The sequence below is a fragment of the Triticum dicoccoides genome, chromosome 3B, assembly GCF_002162155.2.
Source record: "Triticum dicoccoides isolate Atlit2015 ecotype Zavitan chromosome 3B, WEW_v2.0, whole genome shotgun sequence".
Taxonomy (NCBI): domain Eukaryota; kingdom Viridiplantae; phylum Streptophyta; class Magnoliopsida; order Poales; family Poaceae; genus Triticum; species Triticum dicoccoides.
Window position 1 is genome coordinate 174126754 of NC_041385.1, and position 9319 is coordinate 174136072.

At 39.5% G+C, this 9319-nt stretch overlaps 1 pseudogene; it reads left to right on the forward strand.

The window, feature by feature from the left end:
- Nucleotides 1–489: 489 nt before the first annotated feature.
- On the forward strand, nucleotides 490–2841 carry LOC119279441 (annotated as a pseudogene).
- The last annotated feature ends 6478 nt before the right edge of the window (nucleotides 2842–9319 follow it).

Consider the following 9319-nt stretch of genomic DNA (forward strand, 5'->3'; position numbering starts at 1 on the left):
AACTTGTGTCTGTGTCACATGAACAAAAAATGTTTTCCTGTTGTCTAAAACTATTAAAAACTCGATATAGTAGATCATCAGAAGATCCGTTCCAAGCACACACTGGGGGTGGAGCTCAGCGTACATCTGAAGTCAACAACCAGCATGATACAGAGCTTGAACCTTTTGTTAACAACTATTTTTCAGAAAGCTTTAATGATTTGAACTGGGATAATGATATGCAGATGGATGCAGGAGGAAACAAAAACTACTCTATGGTGTCAACTGAGATTGCTTCTGACAATGATTCTGATTCCAAGGATGGTGTTTCTCCAGCATTGCTGCAAAAAGCCTCTGATATTACTGTTACAACTGTTGGACAATAAGAGAACAGTGGTGCAGCTGACGAAGTTGAACAATTGACACAGGAAGATATACTGATATTCCAGTATAGTTGCTGCCTAGAGTTCTAGCCAAGAAGTGTGTAGCCATCACGTACCCCATGTGGACATGGTCTTTGATACAGATGATGCAGCTTACACCTTTTACAATGAGTATTCCTCAATTGATGGTTTTTCTGTGAAGAAGGCAACTCGCTTATGTGGCCAGAAACAAGGAGGCAGTGCACCAACTCAGGTAACTTTCAAGTGCAATCGGTCAGTAAGAGTAATTGACAAAGAAGAACAAGAGAATAGGAGGAAGAAACAATGTGACACAAGGCAATAGAAGACAAGACAAGAGCCATATCAGAATGCAAGGAAGAAAAAACCAAACACCATTGCAATAACAGGGTGTAAAGCTCAACTCATTGTCACCAAGAAGGATGAGAAGTGGGTGATAACAACCATAAACCTAGAACACAACCATGATTTGAGTCCTCACACAGAAGTGAAATACCTTCATTCTCATAAGCACATGACAGAGGAGGAGAAGCTCCTAATTCGAGCATTCAATGTTGTGAAGCTACCAACAAGAAAAATAATGGCAATCCTAAGTTACTTGAGAGGTGGAAACACTCCTTATACCAAAAAGCATGTCAGCAATGTTAGGCCAGCCATTGGCAAAGAGAGCAATCAAAATGGCATGATGTAGGTGCTAACATATTTCAGGAAGAAACAAGCTGAAGATCCACAATGTTACTATGCGTTCAAGACAACTAAAGTCTCTAATGAAGCAAGTAAAGTTTTGTGCATTATCTGGGCTGACAGGTATTCTAGGAAAATGTACGAGCTGTACGAAGACTGCCTCAGCTTTGACACAACATTTAAGACAAACAGATACAACCTTCCATTTGCTCCCTTTGTTGGAATCACAGGACATGGCCAAAACTGTTTGTTTGCTTGCTCTATCATTGAGAATGAAACAGCTGACACCTTCCAATGGTTGTTTGAGACGTTCTTGCATTGCATGGGTGGCAAATCTCCATCCACAATCATCACGGATGAGGATTCTGGGATGAAGACAGCTATCCCTCTAGTTTTCCCCCATATCTGCCACATACAATGTTTGTTTCATATTAAAAAAAAGGCTGAGGAAAAATGTACTAGGACTTTTGCGGCAAATAAAACCCTGCGTGATGATTTCAGTGACATCATACACAACTCTGATGGTGGCTGAGTTTGAGAACTTGTGGACAGATATGTTGCAGAAATACAACATTGGGCATGTGAAGTATTTCCAAATCATGTGGAAGAAAAGGAAAAGGTTTGTTCCCGTGTATTTCAAGAAGAACTTCTTCCCCTTCATTCACTCTGCTGCACGTAGTGAAGGCACCAATGCCATTTTCAAGGACAACATCATGTCAACTCACGACGTGATAAGCTTCCTACAAGAGTACCAGAAGATTTCAGAAACTATACAAAATAAGGAGCGGGAGCAAGACTCTATCAGTAGAACAACTTCGCCAACATTGTGGGCACAAAGTGAACTTGAGTTGCAAGCAGCAAAAATGTACAACCGGAAGATTTTAGAACAAGAAGATATGTTGTGATTATGAACATGCAGCAACAGGAATTCAGTTGTATCTGTGGGAAATTTTAGAAGGATGGCATTGTGTGTAACCATGTCTTGAGAGTACTTTCTCATCTCAACATGTCAACGCTGCCAGAGAAATATTACATAGAAAGATGGAGGCCAAAAAATACAAAGGACATACGGGACATCCATTTCAATGTTCCTTTGGAACTGACTGCTAGAAGTCAGCACCTAAGGTATACCTTGCTATCCAACAGGCTCAATGACATGGCCTCATATGGTGCATCAACAAACAGAAAATATCTATATGTTGTAGGAGAGAGTGAAAGGGTGCAACAAAGGTTGGACGAGATGACTAAAGAAGATGAACTTGCACAAGCACAGCAAGCAAATGTTGACAAGGACACAATAGAGTCTGATGCAGCACCACATCCCAATGGCTATGTAGACAAACTTGAGGATCCTGATGTTGCAGTGTCAAAAGGGAGCCCACAAAAAGGACGTTACAAAACTTTCATGGAAGGGTTAGCATCTAAACAGAAAGTCACATGCAGACGGTGTGGGGGCCTGATCATTATAGAAATTCTTGTACTGCAAAACCTGAAGATATCAATTTGGCTCAGAAAGAAAAAGTCAGCTGCAAACATATCTCAGGTTTTGTATCAAAAACTTTTTCTTTTTGGTGTACAATGGACTTATACTTCAATTTATTCATTTTGATGAAATGTTTGTGGCCTAAAAATTTTTTGCAGCCTCAGCTGGGACATCCACAGACAAGCAGCGAGCTCATGCAAAACTGAGGAAGAAGGCAAGAAAAGAAAACTGAAAATTTGGGTGCTGGAAGTTCAAGAAGTTAAAAATGTGACTGTGATGACTGAAAAAATGTAAATTGACTCAAGTTTGGTCATTGTCGTGCCACTGAACAAAAAACAAAAAGACATATGATTGTGTAACATCCCAAATTTCCAATTTGGAATGTTATACACTAGATCATCATTGCATATCATATTTTATTTGCCTTTGGTTTGATCCTAGAAGTTCTACGTAACTCAAGGACCCTCGGAGAGAGTTGGGGATTTCGTTATTTTCATATTTGAGTTTTCTCTAATTTTGAAAATAGGATCATTTGATTTTATTTATTTTATCTTCCATTATTTCTATTATAAAAATATAAGAGAGGGAATAAAATGACTTTCCCAAAATAAAGAAATATTGAGGATTTAATAAAAAAACAAATAAGATTTGTTTTGGGAGTTTTCACTATTTTATTTGAATATAGGAAAAATTGCACGTTTTTCAAAACTGCATTTTAGGGCCAAGAAAATGTTCATCTCGTTCTAAATATTTTATTTAGACGGTGAAATTTTGTTTTGGCATTTTTAGATTTTTATTTATTTTTCTAGAATTTTTCTTATTTTCGGCGGAAATGTTTTAAAAAAAATCTCGCGCGCGCCCGACTGGGCCGAAGCCCAGCCGAGCCAGGCCGGCCCGCCGCCTGCCGCCGCCGTCTCCCGCGCGGAGGCCGCGCCGCCACCGCCGCTGACCCGGACTTGGAGTCCGAGCCGGACTCCTCCCCGCCGCCTTGCCCCCTCCTCCAAGCTGCCAACCCCCCCCCTCTTTATATACCGCCGCCACCGCCCCTCCCCAGCAGCAGCCGAGCCGCCGCCGCCACCGCAGCCTCGCAGCCCCGCCGTCCCATCGCCGCGCCGGAGCCTCGCCGAAGCCGAGCTGAGGTAGCTGTCCCGCCGCCCCGGTTTTTGATAACCCACAAGTATAGGGGATGGTTGTAGCCTCTTTCGATAAGTAAGAGTGTCGAACCCAACGAGGAGCTAAAGGTAGAACAAATACTCTCTCAAGTCCTATCGGCCACTGATATGACTCTACGCACGCTTGACGTTCGCTTTACCTAGAACAAGTATGAAACTAGAGGTACTTTGTAGGTGTGAAAGGATAGGTTTGCAAGAGAGTAAAGAACGCGTAAATAAAAAGTAGGGGCTGTTTAGATAAAGATGCAATAAATTAAATATAGCGAGTGTGGAAAAGTGGTGGTAGGAGTTGTGAAATTGTCCCTAAGCAATTGACTACGTTACTAGACCGGTAATCGCTATTGCAATTCTATTTGAGGGAGAGGCATAAGCTAACATACTTTCTCTACTTGGATCATATGCACTTATGATTGGAACTCTAGCAAGCATCCGCAACTACTAAAGATTCATTAAGGTAAAACCCAACCATAGCATTAAAGCATCAAGTCCCCTTTTATCCCATACGCAAACAACCTACTTACTCGGGTATGTGCTTCTGTCACTCACGCCACCCACCATAAGCAAATCATAAACATATTGCAAACCCTACAGCGGGAATCCCTCACGCTTGCGCGGCACGGAGGGCACAATAGGACAGCACCAATAAAACATGCAACTCAAACCAATCATAGCAATTCATCAATCACCGATAGGACAACAAAAATCTACTCAGACATCATAGGATGGCAACACATCATTGGATAATAATATGAAGCATAAAGCACCATGTTCAAGTAGAGGGTACAGCAGGATGCGGGAGAGTGGACCGCTGAATATAGAAGGGGGAAGGTGATGGAGATGTTGGTGAAGATGATGGCAGTGTTGGTGAAGATCGCGGTGATGATGATGGCCCCCGGCGGCGTTCCGGCGCCACCGGAAGCAAGGGGGAGAGAGTCCCCCTTCTTCTTCTTCTTATTCCTTGACCTTCTCCCTAGATGGGAGAAGGGTTTCCCCTCTGGTCCTTGGCTCCCATGGCTTGGGAGGGGCGAGAGCCCCTCCGAGATTGGATCTATCTCTCTGTTTCTGCGTTCTCACATTCTACCCCTTCACCGTTTCCTTTATATCTGGAGATCCGTAACTCCGATTGGGGTGAATCTTTCGCCTAGATCTTTCTCATAAAATTATATTTCTTGCGCCAGAACAAGAGCATCAACCGCCTTACGGGTGGACCACGAGGGCCAGGGGCGCGTCTGGGGGGTAGGGCGCGCACCCCTACCTCGTGACCACCTCGGACACCGTTTCGCGTTGATTTTACTTCCCAAAAATCATAAATATTACAAAAAAATCTCCGTCCGTTTTTATCCCGTTAGGACTCCGTTTGATATTGGGTTTCTGCGAAACAAAAAACATGCAACAGACAGGAACTGGCACTGAGCACTGGATCAATATGTTAGTCCCAAAAATAATATAAAAAGTTGCCAAAAAGTATATGAAAGTGAATAATATTGGCATGAAACAATCAAAAATTATAGATACGACGGAGATGTATCAGTTTTCTAAAGAAAACCCGATTCGGTTTTTTTTTAAACCTTAGTTTTCATTTTTTTAGAATAGATCGGTTTTTTCCGGTTTATTTATTTAGCGAGCGTTCGCTCGTTCGTTCGTTTTAACGGGTGAATTCATCGTTTAGTTTCAGTTAACGAACGTTCGTTCGTTAATCTGTTCATCAGTTTTTCTTTTTCTCGGATTTTCGTTCTAGTATAACTTTTCGCTCGTTTATCAGAATTAGGCGATTCAAGCGCCTAGAGTTTCGTCTCAAAACCCTCTTTCTGTTTAACGAACTCAAACAAGTTTTTGCTTCTGTAAAGTTTGACTTAGGTCTAGATTAGTAAACGAAGCTTGTTTCTTTCGCCGTTTGACTTTCGTTGCTTCGTTCGATTTGATTCTTTTTGCAAACCGGAGTTCTTAAGTTGAACTTTCTGGTTAGTTCTCTTATTTGAGTTTTGCCCGTGCATTAGATGAGTACTTATTGTATGCTTGTTTGTTTGTGAGAGAGTACCCGGAGTGCGCCGCTTGCTACTTCGAATCTCTAGGTTTCACGGATCATCAGCAAGGCAAGTAACACTTTGATCATACTTTTCATACTCAGTTTTATTGCATTAGATCAATCCTCAACATTGCATGATTAGGATCTAATTAAATTGTGGGTTTTGGGAATTAGTTGAGGTAGTACCTATTACCTGTTTTATTATCAAACCCTTGGGAGTTACTTCTACGTTTGCTTATATTGCTATACTATGCTAGTAGACGTGGATTGGGTGAGTGTATCCCTGACAGATGTGAGATTGTTATTTAATGGTTTACTTAAGGTGGCAACTTAAACACACATCTGGGTGGATTGAGGCACCTGGGTATTCCAGCGATTGCCTGTTTTTCTTATTGGACCGCTACCCAGGCTCAAAGGGATCATGAGATTATTCATGCTAGAAACTTCCGTGTGCAGCCACAAGCTACTATGGGCTCTAGCATAGTTGATTAAGTCGTGTGAACTCTTACAGTGGTAGACTAGCAGATGTAGGGGATGTAGGTTGGTATTGTCTACCCGATCGTAAGGTGCAAACACTTCTGAAAGACTATGTCTCGGTCATCCGTTTCTCAAACATCATGAAGTGCGAGAAATTCAATGGAGGAGATCAAGTCTTGTGGGGAAAGTGCGCAAACCTCTGCAGAGTGTATAAAGTAATCATGGTTAGCCGTGTCCCCGGCTATGAACATCTTGAGTATCTAGTACTTGGATTATCATGTGAATCTCATCATGTTACTTTAATTAATATTGTTGGGTTTAATGATGATACTTAATAGGGATTGAGGGGATGTCTATCTTCTCAATGTTTAACAACCACCATGATAGTTAAATAAAATTTATTCCTTTGCAGTAGAGAAAAATTGGCTTTATGCAAAACAGTAACCATAGAGCTTTCCACCAGCCATATATGCATGTAGTATAGCATATTTCTTTTCATTACTCTCTATGTGTTACATTGCTAGCATATTCCATGTGCTGACCAATTTTCGGGCTGCAACGTTCATGTTGCAGACTTTTCAGACAACGAGTAAGGTGCTTTAGGTCGTGGTTCTATACTCAGTGATGTCGTTGGAGTTGATGGACTCACTTATCTTCCAAGTCTTCCGCTGTTATCGTTATTAGATGACCTTAAGCTATATTTATTGTAATAAGTTCTCTTTGGAGACATTCGATGTAATAAGTGTGTGATTGCAACTCTGTTATTAATCCTTCAAGTATTGTGCGTGTCAGCATTACTGATCCAGGGATGACACTAAAGCACAGAGATCAGACTGTTTGAGGTCTGCTCGCTACAGATTGTTCATAGATGATATCACTTTTGCAGCTATTATGAGTGTTTTAAAGAAATGCAGATGTTATAAAATTCATTTGTACTGGTAGATAGAAACCTGGAAAAAAATGCTTCCAGTTGGGGTAGCGACACTGACCTTAACCCAGTTGGTTCCTTGAACTTTTTCATCCACTTTTTCGCTTATGTTGTATACCTAGCTTCTGTGCGGAAAGAATTTTGAAATCCTTCACAAAAGAAAGGATGGGGGGAAAGATAGAAACAAAAGAACAAGGACAAGAAAAAAATGTTCTCGTTAGTGTCGCTACCGATGACATAAAAATGTTAGAAAGGATGGATACTGAGAATAATCGAACTTAAAAAAATAAAAAAATTAGAAACAACGTTTAGAAACCAATATTTTGATATTCATCCGAAAGCAAAATGACACATTTGAAATTGTCTCTGGTTAATGACCAGTTTGTATGACACTGCTTTACATCTTGGATTCACTTTCAAGAAAAGAGAAAAAAAAATCATTATCGTTCCTCCATGTACACCGGACATTTTGTGGTCTCCTTAACTTTTGTGATTGTTATTGATCATCTTGCTAAAAACCTTCTTGTAGTGCTCCTCCTTGCTTGACATAAAAAATGTTGTAGTTAATTTGCCTACTTGACCATCTGAATAAGTACAAAAAAAAGAAACTAGTTAGTAACCCCAAATGAGAGACAATAACAAAAGGAACTTTGTTTACAGTAGCAAATGCAAAATAAAATACGCATAGATGGAAAGACAGAGGAAAAAGATATACAGTTTTGTATCATAAGTCAAAAGAACTATGCTTCAGTGGAAGAAGTAAACATACCAGTCTACCATGCGCCTCACGAGTCTTTTGCCTTCTTCCTTAGTGTTGTGAGGGCTAAACAGAATGTCAACGGCAAATTTGACCCTTGCGTCTGGTACGTCGTTTTTCGTGAACTGTGGCTGCAGAGGATTCCGTGAAGCCCAAGTTTGCATACAGTTAAGCGTAAAAAATCCCACACACGTCTCTGTGTTTTTGCAGAAAAAATTAACAAAAAAGGTTAAAGAAAGATCAATCATAAAAGGCAAAAAGGAGTAGTTTCTGAATTTATGTTTACACAAATTAGCTTGTTTTTACCTTCCGATTTGCTTTGGCATGTTTGGGTACTCTACACCAAACTTTTTAAGGAAGACCGACGGAAAATCAAAAAGTCAAAATTATTGTTTAAAACCCGAAAACGTGTGCGGAAAAACAAAAAAACAAAATCAGGAGAAATGCCCAGATCACGACATGTGGCGGCGGCTGACAGCGCGCCAAGTGGCGCTGATCGTTGTGAGGCTCCCGAAGGAGCGCTCGTCAACTAGTTGCTCCTTGAATCTCCTGGATAAAAGCGAGCGCTACCAATAAATGAGTTAGGGCCATGTTCGTCGAATACATTAGGGTGTGCCCTACTTAAGGGAATACATCCGGATTTTCATAAGGTTTCCCTTTTTTTGGTTTTTTCACCGTTTTTCTTCGTTCTTTCTCTAATTTTACAGTTTTTATGTTCTTTCTTTTTCTTTGATTTTATTTTATTTCTTTTCATGGTTCTCATTGTTTTGTTTTGGTTTTCTTTGTTTCTTTCTCGGATTTCAATGCCTTTCTTCTTTTCTTTCCTTTTTCTTTATTTTCTTTGTTCTTCTTGGTTTTTCCCTTGGTTTTACATTGTTTTTCTATACACATTTTTATGATATATCTAACACATTTTATAATACATGTTTAACATTTTTCAAACACAATTTTAACCTTTTTGAAGTCATGGTCAACATTCTGTACACATTTTTAAACCCTTGATTAACATTTTTCGGATACAAGATCAAAAAATTTAAATGCTCGATTACATTTTTCAAATACAAGATTAACTTTTTTAATACATGGTCAACATTTTTTAAAACACAGTTTCAAACTTTGTCATATGTTTGATTAACATTTTCTAATACATGATCAACATTTTTTCTACCAACATTTTACATTTTTTCAAATGCTTAATTAATATTTTCGAAATGCAATATTAACATTTTTTGGACACCTAATAACCATTTTTCTATACACATTTAATATTTTCAAATGCTTGACATTGTTTATATATTTGTTCAACATTTTTATTTCAAATGCTTGATTAACATTTTTATATACGTGATCAAAAAAATTATCCTTCTCTTAATAAGTGTTCAACATTTTTTGTATACATGTTCAACATTGTC